The 14,136-nt window shown below is 47.6% G+C and overlaps 1 long non-coding RNA gene across 1 annotated transcript; it reads right to left on the bottom strand.

Moving 5' to 3' along the window:
- Positions 1 to 3,850: 3,850 nt before the first annotated feature.
- On the bottom strand, positions 3,851 to 13,687 carry LOC119541895. Its single transcript, XR_005218377.1, has 3 exons — positions 11,187 to 13,687; positions 10,454 to 10,651; positions 3,851 to 6,522 (listed from the first exon to the last, which is right to left on the bottom strand). It is a non-coding gene; the product is annotated as an uncharacterized LOC119541895 (long non-coding RNA).
- Between the last annotated feature and the right edge of the window lie 449 nt (positions 13,688 to 14,136).

Here is a 14,136-nt window from a genome sequence, read left to right as displayed (position 1 = left end):
TATTTTTGTGTGGCATTTTACAATATATGCAACAAGTCCACCCATATTCTTATACTTGATCTTCACACTACCCCGTGAAGGTCTGTTGTTTTATTGGGTTTTACCATAAGAAAATGGAGGTTCAGAAAGGTGAGAGGATTTGCAAGGGCTGGTGAATATCCAGGGTTTGAACTGAGAGCTTCTCTCCAGATTCCTTGCTCTCAGTGAACACATAATTAAATGACGTGAGGGAGACGGGTGTGTGGTCTAACTCTGCCACCACTGCCAGCACCCTTAGAACATTTCAGGGAAGGCGCCAGCTGCTAAAGAGAGACTGGTAAGTGCACAGATAATCCCATCATTCTTGTTGAAGCAGAAACAAACCCTGCAAACCAGAGTGGGTGGAACGAAGGTAAAGCAAGCAGAATGGAGGGGCCAGGCCTGATCTGGCAACACCTCCACTGCAGGTGACCTCACCGTTGACAGTAGCATCTGCAGTGATTGGTTGGTATCTGTGCTACACAGGCTTTAAATATTTTTAATATTACTCCTGGTGGGATCTATTCTCCATCAGTCCCACAGTGTTCTCTGACTTTGGAAGCACTCCATGAGCTTCAAGTTCCATATCTGCAAAAAAAAAAAAAAAAAAAAAAAAAGTCAATGCTATCCCTCACGGCCACCCTCAACTCTAAACATGTTGGTACAACCAACAGAGGTGATAGCTGAGCCCCACCCCCATCCCCCAGACTCCCACACCCACCCCAGCCCTTGGCATCATTCCCCCAGCATCCTCCTATCCCCTCTCACAGCCTGCGGGTCCCAATTTCCACTCCTGTGGCTACAGCTCCCTCCCTCCTGGCCTGTACACCTACCCCACACCTACAGTGCAGGACAGTTTGAAGGAACTGGTAGAAATCACAGGGCCTTAGCATATCTGAGCAGAAGGGACGTTAGAGACCATCTAATCTAGCGCATGGCAGAGCCCTGCTAGGTATACACAGTGTGCTGGGAGCCGTCTAAGGTTTCTGCACGTTGCTTTATCTAATTCAGAAGCAATACAGCAGCAAAGGATATGTGTCCTCCAGGTCAGACTGCTGGCTTTGATCCCAGCTGTCACTAGACCCGTAAGGTCTGGGATGAATTAAGCATCCTCCTGAGCCTCGTGGTCCTCACCCGTAAAATAGAGATGCTGCTGAGAACATCTCCCTAATAGAGTGGTTGTGATGAAGTGAGTTAGTATGTAGGAAGCCCTTAGGACACAGCCTGATGCACAGGAAGCAGTTGGTAAAGAGAAAGTTTTCTCTTGTGAGCTCCACAACATCCTGCTGAGATGGATATTATATTTCCATTTCATAGATGAGGAAAATGATTATCTGGGAAGTTAAAGAACTGGATCATGGGAATGTAAAATGGTGCAACCGCTGGGGAAAGCAGTTTGGTGATTCCTCAAAAATTTAAACTTGGAATGACCATATGACCAGCAATCCCTCTCTAGGTATATACCCAAAAAATTGAAAGCAGAGGCTCAAACAGATCCTTGTACACAAATGTACATAGCATCATTATTCACAATTGCCAAAAGGTGGGAACAACCCAAGTGTCCCTCAATGGATGAATGGATAAACCAAATGTGGTCTTTCCAATGGAATATTATTCTGCTATGGAAAGGCATGAAGTTCTGATACACGATATCACATTGAGGGAAATAGCCAGACATGAAAGGACAAATATTGTATGATTCCACTTATATGAAATATCTAGAAATTTTAAATTCCTAGAAACAGAAAGTAGATTCGAGGGTTCCAGGGACCAGGGAGGAAGGGGAAGGGTAGTTGTTGCTTGGTGGGTATAGAGTGTTTGTAAATTTTGGAATTTTTTAAGTAAAATTAGTTTTCTCATAAAAGAAAACAGAAAAGAACTGGACACAGGTCACCTCATTGGTCAGTGGTGGTGTCCAGTCTTGATCCAGGTTCGGTCTTGGCCTAACTATTTCCTCCATTGCTCCTGCTCTTTGCACGCTGACTCGCCACAGCACACCCACGCCAGCCCTGTGGGAGGTGCACCACAGGCAGCCCCCACATATACACATACAGAATCCCCATGGTTACACATGTGCTTCCTTTCCCTAATCTCCTCAACTTGAGGTGCTTCGGGAACAAAATTCCCCAGCTCCCAGCTGCAGCCCCCAACCATGAAATTCTTCCCCTCTGACTCCAGAGCTCCCAGCCCTCAGGAGACCCCTTCTGCCTCAGCACCCTCCCAAGGCAGCCTGGTAGAAGGTCTGGGGACAGGAGCTGACTGCAGGTCCTCCCAGCTTCCTCAGCTGTGCTGCCAGGAGCCCCTCCAGGCCCAGCAGGTCTTACCTGATCAGAACAGAAATCCGAGGAGAAAGGAAAGCGCGACCAGGATGGTGAGCAGCTGGAGGAGCCCAGCCCCAGCGGGCCTCCCGCCCTGTCCATAGGGTGGAGGAGCCGAGGGCAGGCTGGTCAGACAGAGGGCAGTGACAGGGCCGGTGGCCACCCACTAGAACCTGTGCTGACAGAGGTGGCCCTCATCCCCCTGGGTCCTCCGTAAACCAGCATCTGCCTGCAGAGCCCAGCTTTGACCTGCTGGATCCAACAGGTAACTCTGGCTCCCCCAGTCCTGGGATTCCTTGAGAGGATTTTAGATCCCCTCTGAAATCTACGAAAGTGTGCCATTCTGTAGCAATTCGTACTTTGTTTACCTGAACCAGGATTGGCAAGCAGCGGCCTGTTGGTGTAGGGCTCTGCAGCTAAGTAGAGTTTCACATTTTTAAAGGGTTGAAGAAGTGGGGGTAGGAAGAGAAGGAAGTCAGAGGCCACATGTGACCCACAAAGCCTAAAATATTTACAGTTTGTATAAAAAGTTTGCCAACCCCTGACCCAGATTGGTCTGTTGTGGCCCCAGCAACCACGCAGGGGGCAGAGTAGCCAGAGCATGGCCTGCATCCAGCCATCACTGACCTATGACATTTGGCATGTCATCTAACCTCCATAAAGCTCAGTTGCCCCATCTGTAAAATGGAGACCCCTCTGTCCTAGGGCTGTGAGCATTACCCTTCCCTGGAGCCTCCTTGGCTCCCCTAGGAGGGCAGTGGTGGTGGGGGTAGAGGCACAGTGTGGGTGGCGGGAGGATGAGGGTAAAGGTCACAACCTGCCCGGCTGACCTTCTCCATGTTACAGAGAAGTGGGGAAAGGGAATCACGGGGGTGCTGATGTCCCAGAGGTCACCCAGCTATAAGAAGAATGTCCCCAGGACAGCTTTGGGCAGACTTGCCAAGGCCCACAAGCAGGCCCCTGGTGCCCTCCCTTCCACTCCCCTCTTCAGTGTCCCCCTCCCCTCCTGCACCCTGTTTCGGTTTGATAAAACTGCTGAAATGCAGTATACCAGAAATGGGTTGGCTTTTACAATAGGGATTTATTAACTTACAATTTACAGTTCTTAGGCTGTGAAAACGTCCAACTCAAGGCATCAACAGGACAGCACCTGGCCTCTGAAGACAGGCTGCTGGCAACCGGGGCGCCTCTGTCACATGGGAAGGTACATGGCCGGCGTCTGCAGGTCCTTCACTCCTGGGTTTCATTACTTTCAGCTTCTGGTTCCAATGGTGTCCTCTCTCAGCTTCTGTGGGACTTCTCTTAGCTTCTCTGGGGCTTTTCTATGAGCTCTCTGGGTTTCATCTCTTGGCTTTTTCTGTGTGTCCTTTATTCTCTAATAAAGGACTCCAGTAAGGGGATTAAGACCCACCTTAATTGGGTTAATTCATATCTCAACTGAAATAACCTAATCAAAAGGTCCCACCTACAATAGGTCTGCACCCACAGGAATGGATTAAAAGAACAGGGCCTTTTCTGGGGCACATAACAGCTTCAAAACAGCACAACACCCCAGCTCCCCCCAGCACCCTTCCTCAGACTTCTGTCTTGCACCCCATCCTCTTTTTGAGAAGCTGACTAATCCCCTCTATTAGTTGCCAACAGCTAAGGTTATTTCATATCCTAGGGGTATTCATTTTAACAGTAACTCCCAGACCTTCAAATATCCACAGACGATTATTTATAATTATATAATGTCAGGCCCAAGGACAGGAGGTGCTGAAAACTGCAGGTGCCACTTCCAAGCAAAGCTGCCCTTCATTTTCCCAGGTTCCTCCCAACATTGGGACCGAAGTAGGGCTTCAAGACCAGAATCCTGGAACTGGACCTTCTTCTTTTGCATCAAGCCTGCCTCAAAGGCCACCAGCTTCTCCTCCCACTGGGTACAAATTGGAGATAAGGACATCTGAATACAAGAACTCTCTGTACTGTCTTCACAATAATTCTGTGAATCTAAAATTGTTCTGAAATCAAAAGTTTCTTGTACAAAAACAAAGGCTCTTGAACAAATGACTCCATTTCATCCTTGCCCACCTCCAAAGCACAAAGCACCAGGCTTGCCTGAGAGGGTGATGTGGCAGAGGGTTCAGCACACAGGCCCCAGCCTCAGATATTGAGGTGTTGAGACCTGGGCTCTGCCATTTACCACCACTGTGTCCTCAGGTGAGCAACTAGGCCACTCTAAGCTTCAGTTACCTTTATTTTCATTGTGGGGAAGCGGCAGGATAACAATAGTATGTTGTTCAGTTCTAAACTTGTAATCACTTCCATTTCATGGACCTACTGACAAGATAAGTTTGTGAAGCTTGGTGCAGTGCCCAAGTCAGAAAATATTAGCTGTGACCTCTGTGGCCAAGAGATAAGGACATCTGAATACATAGAATATACAAATCCACAGAGACACAAAAGAGATTATAGGCTGGGGGCGGGGGGCAGGTTGGAGAGTTGTTGCTTAATGGGTACAGAGTTTGGGGTGATGGAAAAGTTTGGGTAATGGATGGCGGGGATGGTAGCACAACATTGGGAATGTAGTTAATATCACTGAATTGTCTACTTGAAAGTGATTTAAATGGAAACATTTACATAGTATATATGTTACCAGAATAAAATTTTTTTAAAAAAAGGAAATGTTATGGTGTATTACGTGCAACCACAATAAAAAATTTTAAAGAGAAGGAGAGAGAAGGACATCTGGAAACAGAGCTGCCCGACAAGTGGAGATATCTGTGGTGAGGGTCCTCCCAGGCCACAAACCCCACAGTTATAGATGAGTATCTCCTCCTGAGGAGGATGGAGTCCAGGGGGAGGGGGAGGAGGAAGGGCGGCTGGGAGATCTCCCGTAAGTGACCACACCAGGAGCCTCCTTGGAATGCTGGGGGAAGTACGGGGTGTTGCTGTGGCGACTACGAAGACATCCTGGTCTCTGTGTTCATGACCCGAGCAGGCTGGGGAGCACAATGCCCGGAAGGGCTACTCACGGCCCAGCAAAACAGACAGCGTCCGCCCGCCTGCCCTCGGCGCCGGGAACCCTGGACGCCCCCGCCTCTCCAAACACGGCGCTGGGTAACCCGGGCCTCCAGCGCCCCCACCAGCCAGGCCGCAGCAAGGCCCCCGACGGCTCTGCGACGCCCTGGTTCCCTCTGAGCCCACCGCCTGGGCGTGTGCTCCATAAGCAAAGCCCTGAGGGGCTCCTTGTTTTCCTGAGGGGTGGGGTGGGGGCCTGGGAGGACCTCGAACTGGACGTCAGAAAACTTGGGCGTGAGTTCTGACTCGATGGGCAGGTCACTCACTTCTCAGTACCTCAGCTTCCTCATCCCTCACCTGGAAGAAATAGCACCTGACTTACCTCACAGTCTGGGGTAAATCGAAGGAGCGTCTGCAGATGAAGACGCTTGGTGAGGGATAAAGCACCACACCAGTGTCTTCCAGACAGGATTTGCAAGGCAGCCTTGCAACTTCAAGTCTGTGTGTGCGTGGTTGCAGCAATTGCATCTATGAGGCATTTCGCATTTCTCAAGGTCCTTTCATGTAGGACCCATGCTTGGTTACAGGTGAGGATCAACTGTTTGAATTTGAGGAAACTGAGGCCCAAAGGGCTGACGCAATTCACTCAAAAGTCACCCAGCAGGTTGCTGACCAAGCTGGCTCTTTAACCAGGCACCTCCTCACTGGGGTCTTTCCTCAGAGGGTTGAGACTTGACCTTTGGGTTGAGCATGAGTCTGGGGGCAGGACTCCTGAGTCTGCTCCTGGCCTATTTATCCTTTGTCAGTCTGTGCTTCCATTTTCCTCATTGGTGTTAGAGAGAATAATCTTGAGGAACATTCTATTTCATTCAAATTAAATTATTACATATTTTATTGAGTATCTGCTTTGTGCAAGGCAGTCTCTGTGATATATACAAAAAAATGGTAAGAATAAAACTCTTTGTGCCCTCCAAAGAGTAAAATATGATCCTTAAAATTTGAAGAGCACTTTAAAGTTTATTGCTTCTTTTCTCATTTCTTCTTCAAAATGACAGGCAGGTGTCATTGACATTATTCCAAAAATGAGGACCCTGAGAGGAAGGAGCTGGGGTAAGTGGGAGAATTGTGGTATTCTGACCATATCCCATAACACTTTCTTCCTTGAGTCACCATCTCTAAAAAACTAGAATAAAAGACAAAATTTAGTAATGACTATTGTTTGATTTAGGACCCTTTCAGCTGCAAGTGACAAAAACAAACCAAACTGGCTTCAGGAAAAGGGGACTTTTCCTGAAAAGTTCATGTAACTGAAAAGTCCAGGGCTGGGGCTGGCTGCCTTCAAGTACAGCCTGACTCGGATCTATGATATCACAAAGACCTGGTTTCCTTCCATTTCTCACCTCAGTTTGATCTCTTTCCTGGGCTAGTGTTTTCTTAGACCACATGTGATGATGACACAATGGCAGTGGTTCCAGCTTTCATGCTTCCAGGTTGAAGTGCATCCAGAAAAAGTTCCTGCCTCCCTTCCAGAACCCACAACCAATATATCACTAGCTCTGGTTGGAGCCCAGGCTGCTCCAGAACCGATCCCAGTCTAGCCCAGAACTGATCACTGTTGCCTTCAAGATGGAGCACGACTTTGGCCAATCAGGGCCGATTCACAGAGCCAAATCAATCCCGCCCAAACCATAAGGAAGGTGTAGGTCCTTGAAGAAAATCTGGGCATTCTACCCAAAGGGCAAATGGATGCTGGATGGCCCAACTCTGCACATGTGTAGATATCCTCTGCTACTAGGTACAGTAGTTACTTAATAAATATTTAATTTACTAATTAAATGAATGATTCAAAACTGTCTGGGCTACCTGAAAGAAATAATAATCAAATGCATAAAATTTAATTGAACACTGTAATCTGCCTCCTTTTGATCCAGTGTCTTTGTCTATGATTCCCTGAACTTCCACCCATTGGATAACAATTTTGTCCTATTAGTATCTAAACTGTGACCTCCGAGGGTACTTGTAAGAGCCAGACACTTGGATAGCCTTATAGAAACAGGTAAAACTGGATCCATTCATTATACCATAGGCCCGGATAAGTTCCAAATGGAATATGGATTTAAATATTTTTTAAAAAATAATACAAGTAGAAGAACACATACAAGAATGCCTCTATAACCTAGGAGTGGAAAAAAGATAGATATATTTAATCACAAAAAACTAAAATTTTTGCATGACGAAATACACCACAAAATAAAAAGACAAAGGAGATATTGGAAAAACTATTTGCAACCAGTATCACAAAGAATGGGTCATTGTCCCTGATGTTAATGAACTTCTAAACCTAGAGAAAAGGCCCAATGGCCCTACAGAAAAAAGGGCTGGCAAAATGACCAACTTACAGGAAGAGAAAAGCAAATTGCTGTCAATCTTATGAACAGATGCTCAACCTTGCTCCTAAGAGGAGAAATGCAAATTACAACTATGCTAAAACATCTTGTAGATTGGCAAAAATTCCAAATTGATAATATACTCTTCCAGCAAGACTACAGGGAAATGGACACTCTTTCATTATTGGTGTAATCCTTACAGGAATTTGGGCAATATTTAGTAAAATGGCACTCCATTTAATCTTTGATCCAGAATTTATCTAGGAATTTATCCCACAGATATACTCTGTACCAAGAAAAAAAAAAAAAAAAAGCAAAAATAAATGCACAAGGCAGGACTGTTTGTAATAGCAAAAGAGAAAGTAACTTAAATATCCATCATTGGGAGACAGGTTGAATAAATTACACAACAGAATACTATGAAAACGAGTAAAGGAAGAAACAAAGGCTATCTGTATAAACTACTGTGGAATGATCTCCAGGATATTATTAAGTAGAAAAAGCAAGGTGGAGAAAAGTGTATATGCAATGTTTCTGTTTATCTAAGAAAGGGGGAATAAAAGGGATGCAGTTATTTTATATTTAAGAAAACAAATAATACAATAATAAACCATAAAATAATTTTAATGATTATTTATAATGGGAGGGAGGAAATAAGGTAGAGGGGACACAGAGATAGCAGCTAATAAGGCTTTAAATATATTAATATTTTGTTTTGTACATTTGACTTTGCAACAATTTAAATATTTTATATAATTATAACATAAATTTTTAAAAAAATTTAAAGCAATCTCTAAAATGAATCAGTTGATAGCACAATCACCCAGAGAAAATACTTTCCAAGTGACTTTAAAGTACAGAATTTGGACTATACATCCATCGTGGGATCTATTCTGAAGGACCAAATAAATAGAAAAAAATAATTAACTATTTTCAATAATCATATCATTTGAGATAATGTTATTATCTGAGACTGCTGCATATGTAATGTGAAATAAAGCAAATGAATAATTATGTGATATTCTAATTCTATCATCATCCATAGTGTACTAAAGAGTTAAAATTCTTGATGTAAGAGAAAGAGGATGCAGATGTCAGATAGAAGAGATTAAGTAAAACTTCACAGTCCTCAATTTGAATTGCAAATATCAGATTTTATGGTTATTTCTTGTGCAGTGATTGCTGACCAATACTTTCTGTCTTCCAAGCAGGGAACTGGGGGCCTCCATCCTTTCCTCCACTCATTTCCCTCTCTTCCCAGTAAGTCAAGCAAACTTGCCCATTCACTACAGAAACGCCACTTAACTCTGGCCCCTGCCCTCCCTCCCAGTTGCCACTGCCTCAGTGCCAGCCTGTCCCACACCTGGTCTTTTGACAGCATCTGAACTAGCATCCCCACCGCCCGTCTCCCCCCACTGCCAGGACTGTTTTCCCACCCAGCACTGACTAAGCCACACCCCTGCTCTAACAGGCAGGGTCCCAGGGAGAAACAGAGGAATCATGCCAAGGGGCCCTCTAAAGAGAGCTTATGAAGGTATGATTGATGTACAGAGTTGAGGGCAGGATTAAGTGAACCAACAGGGGACGTGGAGTACTCAGGGACAGCAACAGCAGGAAATGGAAAGGGGTTGGTGTTACCAGAGCCAAAGAGGGCTCGGGCCGAGGGAGAGGGAGCCTGGCTGGAGTTTGGCGGTGGAGGGACACAGCCATCGCTGGCCTGAAATGTGACAAGGCCATGGGGGGATAAGTATCCCAGCCACTCTCTCCTCCTGCCCTCCAGCCAGAGGAGGGCAAGGGTCCCTGGTGAAGCAGTCTATAGAGAAGGTCAGAGACGGGTGAAGAATGAATGGGTTTGGGAGGTGGGGAAGGGTTGCAAGCAGAAAATAACCTTCCCCTACTTAAGGCCTGTATTAACTATCCGTTGCTCACGGGATCAATTCCAAGTTCCTGAGCACTGTACACAAAACACTTTACAATCTGGCTGCACTCTCACCCTACGATCTTGGCTCCCATTAGTCGCCTCCCATCCAACCCCACGCTGAAGCCACAGTTACCCCAGCCCTACACAATTTCACAACTTCCAGGTGTTATTCCTTCTACCCATAACATGCTTTCCCTTTCTCTCTCTTTATTCATCAAACTCCTGTTCATCCTTCAAAGCCTTTCTCAGATGTCCCCTCCTTCATACAGCCTTCATCAAGTCCCACACTCAGTGTCTCCTGCTCCCACGGGTGCCTGCCTGTACCTCTATCACAGCCACTGTGGCCTTGTTCTGGACTGTTTACTTCTCTATCTCCCCTTCCAGGCCATGAGCTCCTTGAAACTTGGGATCAGGCTATTCAGCTCTCTGTGCTTGGCCTAACCACAGTTATCAAGTACACAGTCAGCCCATAAATATTTATTGAATCTATGAATAAATGATTAGGAGAAGGATTTGATTTTCTTTTGTTCCCACAACTGAGAGGCAGGGTGAGAGGCAAGAGTAAAGACAAAGAGGAATGTTGACCCAGTATCCACTCCTCACTTTTCTCTCCCACTCCAGTTCTAGGCCCTGCCTTACATGACATAGGAGAACTTTCTCTTTGGCCTTTCTGTTACAGGACGAGTATGAGGTTTGCACCCAGTGGACCTAAGCAAACGGATTTATCCAACATACCCCTGTCCTGCCCCCAGAGCACCAGGGCTGCCAGATGGAGCAGCGGCCAGCCTTTCAGCAAGAGCACTCACCTCCTCCAGGGGAGAACGTTCTGCTACCTCTGCTCGCTGTGAGCACAGACATTTCATCAAAGCATCTCTGGACAGGGTTAGGGAAGAGTCCATCCTTTCTTCTTTCTAGCGTTCGTTCATTTACAAATACATATTGAGTGCCTCCAATATGCCAAGCACTGGGACATAGCCTTGAAGGAGCAGAAAGGTCCTGGCTTCCTGGATTTAGAGTGCAATCGGGGAGACAGATATGAACAGATAGTAATAAGTATGACATGACTGTGGAGAAGAGGGGAAGGGAAGGGGGGTGAAGGGAAAAAAAGGAGCAACCACGAGGGTAAAAGGGTTGGCATAAAGCCAAAGACAGCAAGCGAGGTTATGGTTCAGCTCCTCCTCACACTTCTAGCCCACCTTCCAGAAATCCAAGGATCTGGGAGGAAGCCAGTGGGACAGAGAAGTGTGACTGACCAGAGGAGATGGAGACAGAAGAGGCAACTCTTGACAGGTAGAGAGAGAGGATGTGAGGAGCAAGTTCTTATGTTGTTGACCCTTAACACCCCCCACCCCCATCCCCACTGCTGTACTCCCAACTGGGGCCACCACCCCAGTCCACTCATCCCCACCCCACCCACAGACTGGCTGACTCAGTGGACAGGAAGGAAGTGCAGGAACCCCTCAGCCCTGGTCAGCCCTCTCCTCCCTGCGCACCCCTCAGTGTCCTGCCAAGGGCCCCTCCCTTCCTTGCAATGCCCACCCATCCAGGGACCATCCGTCCTGGCTCCGGAGGCTTCCGCTGCCACTCACTATCTGTCCACACAGATTGAACGGTTCAGGTCTGTCAACAAAGTATGTGTTCACATCTGGTGAGTGTCCGGCCATTCCAGGCCTAGAGATTCAGCAGTGGGCAAATGGGGCAGCCCCTGCCCCCAAGGAGCTTCCATTCAAGTAGAAGGAGACAGATCAAAGACAAGAAATCCAATGTCCACGAGGTCAGGTGATGCTGAGGAAGGCGGAGGGAACAAAGCAGGGAAAGGGGAGCGGGGACGCAGGGCCGGGCGGGCTGTTCCCCAGCCTCGTCTGATGAATCCGGGCGGGGACCTGCGGGCAGGGCGGGGCTGCCGAGAGTCCCGGCTGTGCGCCTCGGGAAGGGGCCGGGGGCGGCAGGGGCATCGGCTGCTGTGGGAACTTGTGCTCTAGGCCACGAGGAATTTGGGCTGGTGTTTGTGGTGGAAACAGCTGTGTGCAAGCCCGTCCCGAGCCACAGAGCCCCGCGGGGGTTCCTGGGCGGGGCCGAGGTGAGCGCTGTGAGCCGGCGCGCTCCCCGGCCCTGAAGGTTGGGAAGAACGACTTGCGGGTCTGGACAGGTTCATGCAGAGGCCCCGCCTGGTTCCTCAGCAAAGAGAGAGGGGCGTGCTTCGCCCACGTCGGAGAGAGGGTGCCCCAGCCAGGAAACCAAGGCCAGGGAAGGGCTGAAGGTGCAGACTGTCCTGACAGGAGGAGGATTCCAGGCATCCACGGCCAGCCCGCCCACAGAGGCTGGACGTCGGTCTGCGCGCTGCGTGCCCAGGGCAGCAAGAGGGGCAGCGCTGCCTCCAAACCGCCCCCTTACTCCCCAAGGAGACGTTAAGGAGCCCAGAAGGCAGGACCTGTTATCGGAAGGAAAAGAAATCAGCATTTATTGGGTGTTGGCTACGTGTGGGATGCTTCCCATAGTATCCCCTAGGTATCCTGAAAGGAAGGTGTTAGCCTTCCTTTTTTACAGATGATGAAAATGGGATGGAAAAAGTCACTTAAGCCCAGGGCCACACAGCAAGTCAGTGGCAAATCAGTGGCAAGTCAGTGGCAGAGCTGGAACTGGAACCCTGGTCTCTGCCTCCCCAGTTTGTGCCCCTTCCACCACCCCACATTGGACTAAAAGGCTGAAGGGCTGCCATGTGGAAGGGAAAGGAGGCTCATTCCATGCAACCCCAGAAGGGAAAACACATAGAGGGGTTACAGGGAGGCAGGAAAACTTCCTAATAAACAGAACTACCATGTGGCAGAGTGGCCTGCCCAGGAGGGGGTAAGCTCAAGCAAAAGCTGGATGGCTGCCGGTTGGGGACACTGAGGGGGACCCTGAAGGCCCCCACCCCTTCAAGAGGCTATGCCATGTGGGAGCAGCAAGGGAGCCTGCCAGGGCCCAATGGTGCCTTTGACAGGCACGCCCTGAGCCTGAGAAGGAGAGAACCTCAACTTTGGAAGGAGAGAAAGAACAGATGTGGTCAGCCACTCACGGAAGCTTTGCCTCTTAATAGCTCAGTCACCGGAACAGGATGCAAATTCTAACCACCAAGAGGTCTGAAACAGGGTCCCTGCCCTCAAACTGCTGCCCACTCTCTAAGGAAATGGAGCTCCCTTACAAAGGTAAACAAACACACAAGACAGGAGAGTCGTCGGAGGAGAGGAAGGTGAGGCCCGAGGACTCAGGGCAAGTTCCTTATAATAATTTTCAAAGTTCTTGGTCATAATGTTATGAACAGTTGTCATTTTTTTAGTATTTACTCTGTAGTGGGCATGGTGCTAAATGTCTTACATGCATTCCATGATTTAATCATCATAGTGATCCCATGGCAGAGGAGCGCTTATCATTCCCATTTTCCAGATGAGGAGACAGGTTCAGAGAGGTGAAGTAACTTGCCCAAAATCACACAGCTAATATGTGGGAGAGCCTGGACTCAAGCCCACATCTGTCTCATTCTAGGCACTGTGTATAACCATGAGGAACTAATGGTTTTGCTCTCTCTGTGCTCATGTGGAAGTATCTTCAAGATATAACATGTTAGTTGTCTACTGCAGCTGTGACAAATCATCTTGGACTTAAGTGGCTTAAACACAAATTCATTTTCTCACAGCTCTGTAAACCAGAAGTCTGACTCAGGTCTCACAGGGCTAAAACCAAGGTGTCAGCAGGGCTGGTTCCTTTTGGAAGTTCCATCTCCTTGCTTGTCCAACTTCCAGAGGCCGCCCACATTCCTCGGCCCCTTCCTCCATCTTCAAAGCCAGCACTGTCACGTCTCTCTGACCCTTCCTCACATCTCCCTCCAACCACAGCCAGCAGAGATCCTCTAGTATGAGAGCGTGTGCAATTAGATTGGGCCCACCTGGTTGATCCAGGATGCCAGCCCCATCTCAAAACCTGAGCCTGAATCTCATCTACAAAGTCACTTTCGCCATGGAAGGCACCATAGTCACAGGTTCCTGGGATCAAGATGCAATATCTGTGGGGGGCCATTATTCTTCCAACCACACATAACAAGGAGAGGAAAAGCCACGTACAGACCAGAGTGTATAGTGCTGCTTCGAGTGCTATGTATAGTATATACATACTGTATATTAGTATGTACTTGTATTTGCATTATGAAGGATACATAGAGATTTCTTTTTTATTTTTATTTTTTTTCTGAAGTAATGAAAATGTTCTAAGTTTGCTCATGGGGCTGTATGCACAACTGTGTGATGATACTGTGAACCAGTGATTGTATACTTCGGGCTGTTTCTATGCTGCGTGAACATATCTCAATAAAATTGGATTTTAAAAAATCAGGAAGAGAGGATGAGAAAGAAATACTTTGACCCATAATTTAACTACCAAAATAAATAAATAAATAAAACATTACTGGTTATTGAGGGGAGGGATAGATAGGCTGAGAAGGAATAAGGTTGGA

This window comes from Choloepus didactylus, chromosome 8, assembly GCF_015220235.1.
Source record: "Choloepus didactylus isolate mChoDid1 chromosome 8, mChoDid1.pri, whole genome shotgun sequence".
NCBI classification, from domain to species: Eukaryota; Metazoa; Chordata; class Mammalia; order Pilosa; family Megalonychidae; genus Choloepus; species Choloepus didactylus.
Note: the sequence above shows the minus strand (reverse complement) of the source record. Positions and strands in the feature narration are given on the sequence as shown.